The following is a 13,017-nucleotide window of genomic DNA, read 5'->3' as shown; positions in this document are numbered from 1 at the left end:
AAAAATCTCATCAAACCATCTCAATTACTTCTGATGATTATGGGCCAATCTCTTGAATTATTTACGGCCTCTTCAGTTAATTATTCTTCTCCAATTATACTGCAAGATATATCGTAATTAGCAATTAGTGGCCTCAAATCAAGGATTTCTACCGGCAAATTAGTCGACAGGTTTCGGCAAAATAATAATCTTTGTCCTTTAGAAATACTCTATCGAGCCCCCGAGGTACAATTATCACTCTCAAATTAATTTTGTGAAATTATTTAGTCAGTTGCAACTAAAGTGACGGGTTGTGGTACTTAAAGCAGTGTCAATGCTCGCTTCTGGATCCCAGGGTCTGCTGCCGACCTGTATGGATTGGCTCGTTGGAGGGATGGAGGGCATGAGGGAACCAGAACCAGCATCAGACCCTGTGTAAAGTCAAAAAATATGTATTTATTCAGGAAAACCCTCTGGCAACGGGCCGGAAACAAAAACGCTCTGACCAGAAATAAGCAGTAGACACAGATTAAATACAAAGGCGCACGAGACACGGTTGGACACAATGAGGGCGCGGCTAGCAATCACACAGGAGGAAACAATCAGGGACACGGCAGACAATCACGGGGACAGGAAGTGCAGGGAAACGGAAGACACCAGAGTCAGGGATTTCAAAATAAGACAGGAAACAAGACAGAAAAACTCTGGATGATGACACACTGGTCCAGAGACTCTGGCGCTCAAAAGCACGACCACATTTGTCCACAGTGGCCACCAAAATCATCAACAAATGACTCTTCTTTGTACTAACTTTACCATCAATATAATGAATTGTGTTCAGAAGTAAATCATACACATCAAACACTAAAATTTGTCCTAGGTATGTTTATCTATTCGTTATCATGCAACTTTGTGTTGTAGTTTCAAAACATTCTGAATGAACTAATATCAGTATTCATGTTCTGAATAACCCGTTCAACCGTCCATTTTCTAAAGAAACTGTTCAACCGTTCATGCTCTGAAGAACCGCTCATGTTATGAATTGTTATAAATAAAGATTGAGAAGATTGGATCACTTTTTTTTCTAATACTTGATCCCAGCCTCACCCAGACTCTACCTCTAGAGGCCCCCACGTAAATTGAGTTTGAGACCCCCGGTATAGACCATCTGATTATTTTCACTCCAATAAGGACCTTGAATTGTGAATTTAGTGCAATATAAATTGACCGCGCACATGTGTTGACATTAGTATGGTATAGCAGGTTAACTTGGATTTTTTAATGTTAATCCATTTAATTTATCCTATAAGATAACATATGTTTCTGTTTTCTTAATTTCTGTACAAAAAGGAATCATTTGCGGTCATAATATCCATGTTGTCTGCAGGACTTATTGATCTGTGTAAACATACCTGATATATAAAGACGGTAAAGTAAAATGAAACTTCTGAAATTTCCTTTGCATCAATACAATGTTGACACCCGGCACATCTAGGAAAACATCTAAGGCACATTCTACCTCAGAATCATTGACAAATAGGATCCTTTTGGAGGTTTTATGAGTTGACAGGATGTTTCAACAGCGTTTCCGCTTGCGTGTCGTCTGGTTTGGATGGATGGTTGATTGTTCCCATTTCTGGGTTTTTAATTTAATTCTTCTTTTGGAGAGCAGATCTGTCATTGCTTGGTATCTGTTTTGGCAATTGTCAGCTCTTCAGATAGTATGGAAATGACAATATGATGATTGCAGGAGGATGAAAGGGTTATTGAGACGCGTCAATGCTGTGAGGATTTCTTGACCAAAGAATAACCCTTCAAAAATCAACATCAAAACCCATTTACCATCTCCTGTTCTGAAGCAATGGCACATAATGTAGTGAAGAGATGATAGGTGTGGTATAAAACAAAAGACAAGCCTCACGGCAACCACACAGAGAGAGAAGCAGTTGGAGTAAAAAAGAACGAGCAAGAAAATGTGGAATGGCGAGTTCCAATTCTGTGCCTCGGCAACAAAAGAGAAGTGCAGAAAAGAGCTGAACGGAGACAGGAGAAAGTAACACACATGCACTTAAGCATAGCATGAAAACAGAAGAGAAGTGGGAACAAAATATCTAAGAGATGAATTTTATCCACAGTATTTGTCACCAAGGTACATTGTGTTCCAGGAAGGAGAGAAGCAAAGACAAAAAAAAGTTACATCCAATTTTCTGTGAGAGCAATGTTCTTGAATTACCGTGTCTTGTGTCGAAACTCTGGATCTGCTTGATGTCGAAAAAGAAAAGGTGATGACAGGATATGGTTAGCTACGAGAGGACAGAGTAAATGTAGTTCCAGTACTGCAGTCCATTGACCAAGAATGATCCAGCCCACTGTGCTAGGACCTCTAAAATAGTGTTTAACTGTATGCAGGGGGATTACAAAGGGAATAACAAAGAAGATCTTAAGATAGTCAGTTTTGTAGAGAAGTAAAGAGTAATATTACAAACACAACGAGATGGAGGAAAGATACCAGTGGAGCTCATTCAGATCTTAACCCCCTGACTCCTTTTTACACTTGATGTGTACGTCTTCACCTGATCTGTGTCTCCTTTCTAGAGAAGGAAACAATCAATCATTCAACCAACCTTATATTTCACACTTACGGTTCAGATAGAAAATTAAATAGAATAAAATACATACAAAATCACGAGTAAAAAACATAGACATATGAATGCCTTGTAAATAGACATAGAAATTATCGACAGCTGGGACTGGTAGAACTAGACTTTGTGTTTGATAAAACCATGATTATTTTCATTTTCGCGAGGCAGATACATTTATATATAACATTTCTTAAAACAGCATGGAACGTATTACAGTTTTTCTCCATTGCTTTGGCTCAATTCTTGAAACAGAAATTACATTCTCAAAGATCTTAGTGCATTTGGTAAAATAGCATATATGGTTCAGCACAACTACATAGATCCCCTTCAAAAGGTCATATCTCACCCAAAACAGTTAACTCAAGCTTCAAACCCAAATCATTTTCTCATAAAAATAGTCAGTGCCCCCAAAATGAAAACTTCCTTCTCGATTGCTGTGGCTCATCTCTCTCGAAAAAAAAAGGACATTCTCAAAGCTTTAAATACATTTGCCAAAATAACCTAGATGGTTTAGCAAAACACTATGGCACACCTGCAAAAGGTCATATCTCTCCCAAAACACACAACTCATCAGTCAAAACTCATTCCTTTTCTCATACAAATAGTCAGTGCCCCCAAAATAAAAAGTCCCTTCGTCATTGTTTAAACACTGCAGGTCAAAATGTTTAGATGTTTTGTCAGTATGGCAGTGGACCATAGAAATATCCCTCATGTGCACATTTCAATCTTGGCTTCGTCCTTTGACACTGAATGGTTACTGTAGGAGATGTTTTCTTTCCAGAATACTATGTGTATCAAACAGAAAAAAGATTCATTCAAGAGGAGCCAACAAGGTTTCACATCACATACTGTATTGCACTTATACTGCCATGGAAATTCTTACAGTAATTGCAAAACAGAAACAGAAAATGTGTACAGCAAAAAATAGTGTCAAACAAAAAGCACATAAAAAATAAAATAAAGTATAGCCTACACGACTGGAACAAAACATACAGTAGGAAAGTAAAGCAAAGCTGGAGTTCAAAGCTGGAGTTCATCCTCACTCTCCTGCTCAACATCGCATCTGATGTTCTCCCTTGCGATGCAACGGGGGAAGAATCGCCCTGCATGCCGCAACCATCCCCTGCACTGATCTGCCGTGACATCGGCACAAGCAGCATCCATTGCCTGGAGAAGGGACCTCTGGTTTAGAGCCCGATGCTCATACACCCTCCACCACCACGCACCCTTGCTCCTCTTCCTCTTCTTCTTCCTCCTCTTCCTCGAACAGGCAGTTGCACTTGTTCGTTTACCTGGCCAGGTGCTTCCATGTTCATACTGTAAACTGTACTGAACTTTGTCACGCCCTAGATATTTGATGGAAGCATTTATCCTCCTGGATAGCACCTGTCAGCTAACTAAAATTACTGTGTGATTGGTGATCGGATGTGAGAAAACCCCCCTTGATTAGTAAAGTTCTAGTTGAACCTGAAAATGAAGCCGATGATCCAAGAGATCCATATTACAGGATATACCATAATGTTTTTCTTGGTATTATGTGCCTGAACGATTTTGACAGAGGAGTGAACTATTGTGCAGGTGATGATGTAAACAAGGAAATTATGCCAAGATGTTTTGCAGAGAACAACCACTTGACTGAGAAGCAACAGTCAGTTTAGACCAGCCAGATGTATTCAATTGGTAATTGGGCTAACTGAAGGCAATTGTACCTAACCATTTGCACAGATGTGCTAAATCATTTGAAATGTGTGCAAGCTGTAGGCAATTGTACTCGTCATTTGCAAGGAGTTTCTAAAACAATTGCAATTTGATGAAAGGAATGAGAAATTCAAATCTGTTGTGAACAAGTGCCCAGTGGTTTGGAGGTTTGCACGAGTTGTTTTGAGAATGTCATTTCTGTTTCAAGAATTGAGCCAAAGCAATGGAGAAAAACTGTAACTCCTGCAGCCACAAACATTTCAGTGGTACAACTCCATCTCGGTCCCTTCAGTAATATTCTCATGGCATCATTATATGCTACTTGAAGTCTCTGTGGGCTAGTGTGCAGTGTAGAGAGGTCTACAATACAGAACGTATTAATGGATGCTGGGACAATTCACATTGACATACAATAATTTTGTATTTGCTTAGACATTTGTGAGTAATAAGTTATGAACACATTGTCCAAGGACTCAGTCATGGCTACAAGCTGACCTCCTTGATGAGAAAGTGTACCAAATTAGGAACTCAAATGAAGATAAGATTTAACACCTGAACAGGGACTTGAACCCTGGACCCTCAGATTAAAAGTCTGATGCTCTACCGACTGAGCTATCCAGGCTTCGAGAGGAGGTGTTTTTCAGGAAAAGATCTGTTTGCGATGAAACCTTAATCTCTTGGTAAATTACCATCAATATATGGACTGGAGCAGGGTTGATACCAAGCTGCATGTAGTTTGGTAAATCAACAGGTTATTGAGGAGTCCAAATGAGCTGAGAATTTACCAAATAAAGGACTCAGTCATGGCTACAAGCTGACCTCCTTGATGAGAAAGTGTACCAAATTAGGAACTCAAATGAAGATAAGATTTAACACCTGAACAGGGACTTGAACCCTGGACCCTCAGATTAAAAGTCTGATGCTCTACCGACTGAGCTATCCAGGCAAACAGAATGACTTGTTTTTCAGGAAAAGATCTGTTTGCGATGAAACCTTAATCTCTTGGTAAATTACCATCAATATATGGACTGTAGGAAGGTTGATGCCAAGTTGCATGTAGTTTGGCAAACCAACAGGTTATTGAGAAGTCCAAGTGAGCTGAGAACTAATCAAATGATGGACTCAGTCTTGGCTACAAGCTGGCCTCCTTGATGAGAGAGTGTCCCAAACTACGAACTCAAATGAAGATAAGATTTACCGCCTGAACAGGGCCTTGAACCCTGGACCCTCAGATTAAAAATCTGATGCTCTACCGACTGAGCTATCCAGGTTTCCATTTGAGCTGTTTTTCAGGAAAAGATCTGTTTGCGATGAAACCTTAATCTGTTGGTAAATTACCATCAATATATGGACTGTAGGAAGGTTGATGCCAAATTGCATGTAGTTTGGCAAACCAACAGGTTATTGAGAAGTCCAAGTGAGCTGAGAATTTACCAAATGAAAGACTCAGTCATGGCTACAAGCTGACCTCCTTGATGAGAGAGTGTACCAAATTCTGAACTCAAATGAAGATAAGATTTACCACCTGAACAGGGACTTGAACCCTGGACCCTTAGATTAAAAGTCTGATGCTCTACCGACTGAGCTATCCAGGCTTCAAAAGGCCATGTTTTTCAGGAAAAGATCTGTTTGCGATGAAACCTTAATCTGTTGGTAAATTACCTTCAATATATGGACTGTAGGAAGGTTGATGCCAAGTTGCATGTAGTTTGGCAAACCAATAGGTTATTGAGTAGTCCAAATGAGCTGAGAACAAACCAAATAAAGGACTCAGTCATGGCTACAAACTGACCTCCTTGATGAGAAAGTGTACCAAATTAGGAACTCAAATGAAGATAAGATTTAACACCTGAACAGGGACTTGAACCCTGGACCCTCAGATTAAAAGTCTGATGCTCTACCGACTGAGCTATCCAGGCATCGATATGAGGTGTTTTTCAGGAAAAGATCTGTTTGCGATGAAACCTTAATCTCTTGGTAAATTACCATCAATATATGGACTGTAGAAAGGTTGATGCCAAGTTGCATGTAGTTTGGTAAATCTACAGTTAATTGAGAAGTCCAAGTGAGCTGAGAACTAACCAAATGATGGACTCAGTCTTGGCTACAAGCTGACCTCCTTGATGAGAGAGTGTACCAAATTAGGAACTCAAATGAAGATAAGATTTACCACCTGAACAGGGACTTGAACCCTGGACCCTCAGATTAAAAGTCTGATGCTCTACCGACTGAGCTATCCAGGCTTCAAAAGGACGTGTTTTTCAGGAAAAGATCTGTTTGCGAAGAAACCTTAATCTGTTGGTAAATTACCTTCAATATATGGACTGTAGGAAGGTTGAGGCCTAGTTGCATGAAGTTTGGTAAATCTACAGTTAATTGAGAAGTTCAAGTGAGCTGAGAACTAACCAAATGATGGACTCAGTCTTGGCTACAAGCTGACCTCCTTGATGAGAGAGTGTACCAAATTAGGAACTCAAATGAAGATAAGATTTACCACCTGAACAGGGACTTGAACCCTGGACCCTCAGATTAAAAGTCTGATGCTCTACCGACTGAGCTATCCAGGCTTCAAAATGATGTGTTTTTCAGGAAAAGATCTGTTTGCGATGAAACCTTAATCTGTTGGTAAATTACCTTCAATATATGGACTGTAGGAAGGTTGATGCCAAGTTGCATGTAGTTTGGCAAACCAACAGGTTATTGAGTAGTCCAAATGAGCTGAGAACAAACCAAATAAAGGACTCAGTCATGGCCACAAGCTGACCTCTATGATGAGAAAGTGTACCAAATTAGGAACTCAAATGAAGATAAGATTTAACACCTGAACAGGGACTTGAACCCTGGACCCTCAGATTAAAAGTCTGATGCTCTACCGACTGAGCTATCCAGGCTTCGAGAGGAGGTGTTTTTCAGGAAAAGATCTGTTTGCGATGAAACCTTAATCTCTTGGTAAATTACCATCAATATATGGACTGGAGCAGGGTTGATACCAAGCTGCATGTAGTTTGGTAAATCAACAGGTTATTGAGGAGTCCAAATGAGCTGAGAATTTACCAAATAAAGGACTCAGTCATGGCTACAAGCTGACCTCCTTGATGAGAGAGTGTACCAAATTATGAACTCAAATGAAGATAAGATTTACCGCCTGAACAGGGACTTGAACCCTGGACCCTCAGATTAAAAGTCTGATGCTCTACCGACTGAGCTATCCAGGCTTCAGAATGACTTGTTTTTCAGGAAAAGATCTGTTTGCGATGAAACCTTAATCTCTTGGTAAATTACCATCAATATATGGACTGTAGGAAGGTTGATGCCAAGTTGCATGTAGTTTGGCAAACCAACAGGTTATTGAGAAGTCCAAGTGAGCTGAGAACTAATCAAATGATGGACTCAGTCTTGGCTACAAGCTGGCCTCCTTGATGAGAGAGTGTCCCAAACTACGAACTCAAATGAAGATAAGATTTACCGCCTGAACAGGGCCTTGAACCCTGGACCCTCAGATTAAAAATCTGATGCTCTACCGACTGAGCTATCCAGGTTTCCATTTGAGCTGTTTTTCAGGAAAAGATCTGTTTGCGTTGAAACCTTAATATGTTGGTAAATTACCATCAATATATGGACTGTAGGAAGGTTGATGCCAAATTGCATGTAGTTTGGCAAACCAACAGGTTATTGAGAAGTCCAAGTAAGCTGAGAATTTACCAAATGAAAGACTCAGTCATGGCTACAAGCTGACCTCCTTGATGAGAGAGTGTACCAAATTCTGAACTCAAATGAAGATAAGATTTACCACCTGAACAGGGACTTGAACCCTGGACCCTTAGATTAAAAGTCTGATGCTCTACCGACTGAGCTATCCAGGCTTCAAAAGGCCATGTTTTTCAGGAAAAGATCTGTTTGCGATGAAACCTTAATCTGTTGGTAAATTACCTTCAATATATGGACTGTAGGAAGGTTGATGCCAAGTTGCATGTAGTTTTGCAAACCAATAGGTTATTGAGTAGTCCAAATGAGCTGAGAACAAACCAAATAAAGGACTCAGTCATGGCTACAGACTGACCTCCTTGATGAGAAAGTGTACCAAATTAGGAACTCAAATGAAGATAAGATTTAACACCTGAACAGGGACTTGAACCCTGGACCCTCAGATTAAAAGTCTGATGCTCTACCGACTGAGCTATCCAGGCATCGATATGAGGTGTTTTTCAGGAAAAGATCTGTTTGCGATGAAACCTTAATCTGTTGGTAAATTACCATCAATATATGGACTGTAGAAAGGTTGATGCCAAGTTGCATGTAGTTTGGTAAATCTACAGTTAATTGAGAAGTCCAAGTGAGCTGAGAACTAACCAAATGATGGACTCAGTCTTGGCTACAAGCTGACCTCCTTGATGAGAGAGTGTACCAAATTAGGAACTCAAATGAAGATAAGTTTTACCACCTGAACAGGGACTTGAACCCTGGACCCTCAGATTAAAAGTCTGATGCTCTACCGACTGAGCTATCCAAGCTTCAAAAGTACGTGTTTTTCAGGAAAAGATCTGTTTGCGAAGAAACCTTAATCTGTTGGTAAATTACCTTCAATATATGGTCTGTAGGAAGGTTGAGGCCTAGTTGCATGAAGTTTGGTAAATCTACAGTTAATTGAGAAGTTCAAGTGAGCTGAGAACTAACCAAATGATGGACTCAGTCTTGGCTACAAGCTGACCTCCTTGATGAGAGAGTGTACCAAATTAGGAACTCAAATGAAGATAAGATTTACCACCTGAACAGGGACTTGAACTCTGGACCCTCAGATTAAAAGTCTGATGCTCTACCGACTGAGCTATCCAGGCTTCAAAATGATGAGTTTTTCAGGAAAAGATCTGTTTGCGATGAAACCTTAATCTGTTGGTAAATTACCTTCAATATATGGACTGTAGGAAGGTTGATGCCAAGTTGCATGTAGTTTGGCAAACCAACAGGTTATTGAGTAGTCCAAATGAGCTGAGAACAAACCAAATAAAGGACTCAGTCATGGCTACAAGCTGACCTCCTTGATGAGAAAGTGTACCAAATTAGGAACTCAAATGAAGATAAGATTTTACACCTGAACAGGGACTTGAACCCTGGACCCTCAGATTAAAAGTCTGATGCTCTACCGACTGAGCTATCCAGGTTTCGAGAGGAGTTGTTTTTCAGGAAAAGATCTGTTTGCGATGGAACCTTAATCTGTTGGTAAATTACCATCAATATATTGACTGTAGAAAGGTTGATGCCAAGTTGCATGTAGTTTGGTAAATCTACAGTTAATTGAGAAGTCCAAGTGAGCTGAGAACTAACCAAATGATGGACTCAGTCTTGGCTACAAGCTGACCTCCTTGATGAGAGAGTGTACCAAATTAGGAACTCAAATGAAGATAAGTTTTACCACCTGAACAGGGACTTGAACCCTGGACCCTCAGATTAAAAGTCTGATGCTCTACCGACTGAGCTATCCAAGCTTCAAAAGGACGTGTTTTTCAGGAAAAGATCTGTTTGCGAAGAAACCTTAATCTGTTGGTAAATTACCTTCAATATATGGTCTGTAGGAAGGTTGAGGCCTAGTTGCATGAAGTTTGGTAAATCTACAGTTAATTGAGAAGTTCAAGTGAGCTGAGAACTAACCAAATGATGGACTCAGTCTTGGCTACAAGCTGACCTCCTTGATGAGAGAGTGTACCAAATTAGGAACTCAAATGAAGATAAGATTTACCACCTGAACAGGGACTTGAACCCTGGACCCTCAGATTAAAAGTCTGATGCTCTACCGACTGAGCTATCCAGGCTTCAAAATGATGAGTTTTTCAGGAAAAGATCTGTTTGCGATGAAACCTTAATCTGTTGGTAAATTACCTTCAATATATGGACTGTAGGAAGGTTGATGCCAAGTTGCATGTAGTTTGGCAAACCAACAGGTTATTGAGTAGTCCAAATGAGCTGAGAACTAACCAAATAAAGGACTCAGTCATGGCTACAAGCTGACCTCCTTGATGAGAAAGTGTACCAAATTAGGAACTCAAATGAAGATAAGATTTAACACCTGAACAGGGACTTGAACCCTGGACCCTCAGATTAAAAGTCTGATGCTCTACCGACTGAGCTATCCAGGCTTCGAGAGGAGTTGTTTTTCAGGAAAAGATCTGTTTGCGATGGAACCTTAATCTCTTGGTAAATTACCATCAATATATGGACTGGAGCAGGGTTGATACCAAGCTGCATGTAGTTTGGTAAATCAACAGGTTATTGAGTAGTCCAAATGAGCTGAGAACTAACCAAATAAAGGACTCAGTCATGGCCACAAGCTGACCTCCTTGATGAGAAAGTGTACCAAATTAGGAACTCAAATGAAGATAAGATTTAACACCTGAACAGGGACTTGAACCCTGGACCCTCAGATTAAAAGTCTGATGCTCTACCGACTGAGCTATCCAGGCTTCAGAATGACTTGTTTTTCAGGAAAAGATCTGTTTGCGATGAAACCTTAATCTCTTGGTAAATTACCATCAATATATGGACTGTAGGAAGGTTGATGCCAAGTTGCATGTAGTTTGGCAAACCAACAGGTTATTGAGAAGTCCAAGTGAGCTGAGAACTAACCAAATGATGGACTCAGTCTTGGCTACAAGCTGGCCTCCTTGATGAGAGAGTGTCCCAAACTACAAACTCAAATGAAGATAAGATTTAGCACCTGAACAGGGACTTGAACCCTGGACCCTCAGATTAAAAGTCTGATGCTCTACCGACTGAGCTATCCAGGCTTCGATATGAGGTGTTTTTCAGGAAAAGATCTGTTTGCGATGAAACCTTAATCTGTTGGTAAATTACCATCAATATATGGACTGTAGGAAGGTTGATGCCAAGTTGCATGTAGTTTGGCAAACCAACAGGTTATTGAGAAGTCCAAGTGAGCTGAGAACTAACCAAATGATGGACTCAGTCATGGCTACAAACTGACCTCCTTGATGAGAGAGTGTACCAAATTATGAACTCAAATGAAGATAAGATTTACCACCTGAACAGGGACTTGAACCCTGGACCCTCAGATTAAAAGTCTGATGCTCTACCGACTGAGCTATCCAGGCTTCAAAATGATGTGTTTTTCAGGAAAAGATCTGTTTGCGATGAAACCTTAATCTGTTGGTAAATTACCTTCAATATATGGACTGTAGGAAGGTTGATGCCAAGTTGCATGTAGTTTGGCAAACCAACAGGTTATTGAGAAGTCCAAGTGAGCTGAGAACTAACCAAATGATGGACTCAGTCTTGGCTACAAGCAGACCTCCTTGATGAGAGAGTGTACCAAATTAGGAACTCAAATGAAGATAAGATTTACCACCTGAACAGGGACTTGAACCCTGGACCCTCAGATTAAAAGTCTGATGCTCTACCGACTGAGCTATCCAGGCATCGATATGAGGTGTTTTTCAGGAAAAGATCTGTTTGCGATGAAACCTTAATATGTTGGTAAATTACCATCAATATATGGACTGTAGAAAGGTTGATGCCAAGTTGCATGTAGTTTGGTAAATCTACAGGTTATTGAGAAGTCCAAGTGAGCTGAGAACTAACCAAATGATGGACTCAGTCTTGGCTACAAGCAGACCTCCTTGATGAGAGAGTGTACCAAATTAGGAACTCAAATGAAGATAAGATTTACCGCCTGAACAGGGACTTGAACCCTGGACCCTCAGATTAAAAGTCTGATGCTCTACCGACTGAGCTATCCAGGCTTCAAAATGATGTGTTTTTCAGGAAAAGATCTGTTTGCGATGAAACCTTAATCTGTTGGTAAATTACCTTCAATATATGGACTGTAGGAAGGTTGAGGCCTAGTTGCATGAAGTTTGGTAAATCTACAGTTAATTGAGAAGTTCAAGTGAGCTGAGAACTAACCAAATGATGGACTCAGTCTTGGCTACAAGCTGACCTCCTTGATGAGAGTGTACCAAATTAGGAACTCAAATGAAGATAAGATTTACCACCTGAACAGGGACTTGAACCCTGGACCCTCAGATTAAAAGTCTGATGCTCTACCGACTGAGCTATCCAGGCTTCAAAATGATGTGTTTTTCAGGAAAAGATCTGTTTGCGATGAAACCTTAATCTGTTGGTAAATTACCTTCAATATATGGACTGTAGGAAGGTTGATGCCAAGTTGCATGTAGTTTGGCAAACCAACAGGTTATTGAGTAGTCCAAATGAGCTGAGAATTTACCAAATGAAGGACTCAGTCATGGCTACAAGCTGACCTCCTTGATGAGAGAGTGTACCAAATTAGGAACTCAAATGAAGATAAGATTTTACACCTGAACAGGGACTTGAACCCTGGACCCTCAGATTAAAAGTCTGATGCTCTACCGACTGAGCTATCCAGGCTTCAAAATGATGTGTTTTTCAGGAAAAGATCTGTTTGCGAAGAAACCTTAATCTGTTGGTAAATTACCATCAATATATGGACTGTAGGAAGGTTGATGTCAAGTTGCATGTAGTTTGGCAAACCAACAGGTTATTGAGAAGTCCAAGTGAGCTGAGAACTAACCAAATGATGGACTCAGTCTTGGCTACAAGCAGACCTCCTTGATGAGAGAGTGTACCAAATTAGGAACTCAAATGAAGATAAGATTTACCACCTGAACAGGGACTTGAACCCTGGACCCTCAGATTAAAAGTCTGATGC

The 13,017-nt window shown here is 40.3% G+C and overlaps 2 non-coding genes across 2 annotated transcripts; both read right to left on the bottom strand.

Annotated features, from left to right (window-relative positions):
* Positions 1 to 7,461: 7,461 nt before the first annotated feature.
* trnak-uuu (transfer RNA lysine (anticodon UUU)) lies at positions 7,462 to 7,534 on the bottom strand. The gene has a single exon. It is a non-coding gene; the product is annotated as a tRNA-Lys (tRNA).
* A 4,463-nt stretch (positions 7,535 to 11,997) lies between these two features.
* On the bottom strand, positions 11,998 to 12,070 carry trnak-uuu (transfer RNA lysine (anticodon UUU)). Its single transcript has one exon. It is a non-coding gene; the product is annotated as a tRNA-Lys (tRNA).
* Between the last annotated feature and the right edge of the window lie 947 nt (positions 12,071 to 13,017).

The sequence above is a fragment of the Pseudoliparis swirei genome, chromosome 11 (assembly GCF_029220125.1).
Source record: "Pseudoliparis swirei isolate HS2019 ecotype Mariana Trench chromosome 11, NWPU_hadal_v1, whole genome shotgun sequence".
NCBI classification, from domain to species: domain Eukaryota; kingdom Metazoa; phylum Chordata; class Actinopteri; order Perciformes; family Liparidae; genus Pseudoliparis; species Pseudoliparis swirei.
The sequence above is the reverse complement of the archived record's forward strand: the minus strand, read 5'-3'. Positions and strand labels throughout refer to the sequence as shown.